The sequence below is a fragment of the Furipterus horrens genome, unplaced genomic scaffold, assembly GCF_987537825.1.
Source record: "Furipterus horrens unplaced genomic scaffold, mFurHor1.1.pri manual_scaffold_2, whole genome shotgun sequence".
Taxonomy (NCBI): Eukaryota; Metazoa; Chordata; class Mammalia; order Chiroptera; family Furipteridae; genus Furipterus; species Furipterus horrens.
Genome location: NW_028327172.1, coordinates 180,260,839 through 180,263,941, shown reverse-complemented (window position 1 = coordinate 180,263,941; position 3,103 = coordinate 180,260,839). Strand labels below are relative to the sequence as shown.

Sequence of the window (3,103 nt, the reverse complement as noted above, 5' to 3'; positions counted from 1 at the left end):
TAGATATTTTTTATTCCCCATGTAATCAATTAGTATCTTAAGTAAATATGATTGCAAGTAGAAAAAATAATAGGGGACAGCAATCAGGTTTTGGCCTTAATTTATTTTTATTTGTTTTTGAAGTGTTAATATAAAATGCATGAAATAAGCATTAATACAAGTCTGTGTAAAAGGTTCAGCAATTACAATTTACCATTATAAATAAACCTATTAATTTTTCTAGATAATGCCAGCATTTGGATTTGTTTTTAAAAAGTAAAATAAGGGCTTCTGTCATGAGTGGCACAGATAGGAGACAACTTGATTGCTCTACATGTGGAATCAAGATCAAGAGATATTGGAAGCATCATTTTTTGGTACCTGGCCAGCTAGTGATCATTGGTCCTGGCACCTGTGAGAAAACAAAAGTAAATTTCATATTGGTGGCAACTAAATAATATTTATAGCATTTTTATCATATAATAGATACCACTTATTCATTATACTTTTTAAACTGAGATGCCCTATATATGAGTAGATGTTTTTTATGTTGTCTGTCTTCTGTGCTATTCTTGTAAGTTTGTTATTTAAAATATTTAACTATTAAAAAAAAGAAATCCCAATGGGGATGGGATTGACTGTGGGAGAAGGGGTCGGCAGGGTGGGAGGGAGCAATGGGGGGAAAATGAGACAACTGTTAATAGAAAAACAATAAATAAATCAAACATTAAAAAAAGCCAATTCTAAAATGTTATATCCTGTATAAATCCATTTCTATAATATTCTTCAAACGTCAAAATTATAGAAAATGGAGAAGAGATTAGTAGTTGTGGGGGAAGGATCTGGTAATAAAAAGGCATCAGGAAGGATCCTTCTGTTGATGGAAATGTTCTGTATCTTGACCATATCAACATCAATATCTGGGATATAACTTTGCAACATTTTACCAGGGAAACTGGGCAAAGGATACACAGGATCTTTCTATTATTTTTTACAACTGAATGTGAATCTACAATAATTTAAAAATTAAAGTTGTTATAAAAAGTGGCAAATCACTTGGTTTGGCAGTTTCTAATGATGTTAAAAATAAATTTATCCTATGACCTACAAAAAAGAAATCAGGCAATATAATTATACCTTGTGATTTTTTTATGGTTTAACATTATTCATTTAATTTAAGTAAGCATAAATTTAGAATATAAATTATAATTATATAGTTCATCAACTTTTTTAAGATAGACAATTTTACTGAATGACATTTAATATTCTCCATAACTTTAAGAGGCAACAAATTTCTTAAACTTCTAACATAGCTTCAAGTACAAAGACGTAACTCCTCTAAATATTTTGTTGCTAGATATTTTTGCATATCTAAATAAACCATGAACTCATTGGTTGTGGGGAATGCAAAGCTAAAATGTACTGAAAAATAAAAAAAAAGGGAGGGGGAGCATATGACTAGAGGGATCCAGAACCTGAATCCAGAGTGTTTCTCACTATTTTAATAAATGTGGCCGCACACTCAAACTCTCTGGTCCTCAAATTGCTCAATGATATAAGGTATGTCATGATATCTCCCTCAAAGGTTTGTTGGAAAGTTAAATAATACAGTATGTAAAAATAATACTCTTGCATGACACTCAAAAATTGTGTTCTTTCCTTTTTTCTTTTTATAAACCTACAGTCTTAGGGCAGTTCCTTGCATGGTTAAACACACAATGTATGGAGGATGATGATGTGTTTCTTTATAAATTTTTATCTCACAAGTATATCATTACTAGTTCTTTAGTAATTATTTTCTAAGATATGTTCAAAGATGTGGTAATAGCAACTATATTTAATGTGTCTTTCTGAAACTATTAATGATTAAAGTCAGTGATCCATTGTCAAAAGTATACTATTTTTTAGCAATAAAAATATGTATTTCCTCATCAAAATGTACAATATAACTTTGGTAGTGATTAGTGTAAGCTCCAATATTTTGTATTCTCCTCTAAGGAGAAATGGTAGAATTATACCTTCTGTCTTCTGGAAGTGAAATGTGCCATGTTTTGCCAAAACAAATGTAAGCAAGGGTGGTGTGAATCACTCCCAGGTAGAAGCTTAAAGGGATGACATGCAGTTGTCCCCATGCTTGTTCCCTCTGTCCTGACAACAAGTAGTGTTTTAGATATGCAGCAATGCCTATAGGCAGGTTTTGGCTGGCATGACTGGGGAGGGTGTGAGCTGTATTTAATGAGTCAAAGATAGGTCTGCACTAATTATTAGTAATGTTTAAATAATTTAGTTCTGAAAGTTGGGGATTTAATATCCATTGAATACATGACTGATGGGATTAAAATGTGTTTAAAATTGAAAATAAATTGATCAGTTCAGATTTCAAGATAGTTCAGATTTTCTAGATTGTCTTTAGAGGGAAATAATTATTTATGAGAGAAATTTGGGTTTAATGCCTAATGCCTTTACTCTAAAAAAAAAATCAATCCACTCAAATGCTTGGAGGAAAAAATTATAACATTTGTTTTTAAAAATTAAACTGCAGGATACAAGTTAACTGAAAAACAGTGAACTATATATCAAATTTAATTAAATATTTTAATAATTTCTGATTTTATCATGAAATATTTTAATACGCATATTGAAGTAATCACCAGAAGATTGTTTGAATCGATATTTTATGAGAAAAAGTAGATAGAAAAAATAAGAAAAAAGTTATAATGACAAGAGATTATTTTCTTTAAAATGTAATTCTATTGATAAAAATATTACTTGTGATATCAGCCAGAAATAAAACACTTATGGAATTTTAATTTGTTTCTAAAGTCACTTTAAATAGCTAATATATTCACATCATTTCAAAGAAATAAAAACTATAAAAAGATAGAGAAAAAAGTTATTCTCCCAGTTGAAGTCGCCACCTATGACCACACAGACTATGTGTGGTGGCACACGGTTCATGAATGGCACTACTGGCGACTGGACATGCTGTCATATTGTAACCATTCCCATCACACTAACCTCATTCACAGTAACCTGCTATTAGTTCCATAGGGTTATGCAAATATTCACTCCCTTATACATTCATATGCATATATAACATATTCACATGAATATGCAGTATATG

General features: G+C 30.5%; 1 non-coding gene across 1 annotated transcript; it reads left to right on the top strand.

Annotated features, from left to right (window-relative positions):
• The first annotated feature begins 259 nt into the window (after window positions 1-259).
• Window positions 260-395, top strand: LOC150020081 (U11 spliceosomal RNA). The gene has a single exon (XR_016509557.1). It is a non-coding gene; the product is annotated as a U11 spliceosomal RNA (small nuclear RNA).
• The last annotated feature ends 2,708 nt before the right edge of the window (window positions 396-3,103 follow it).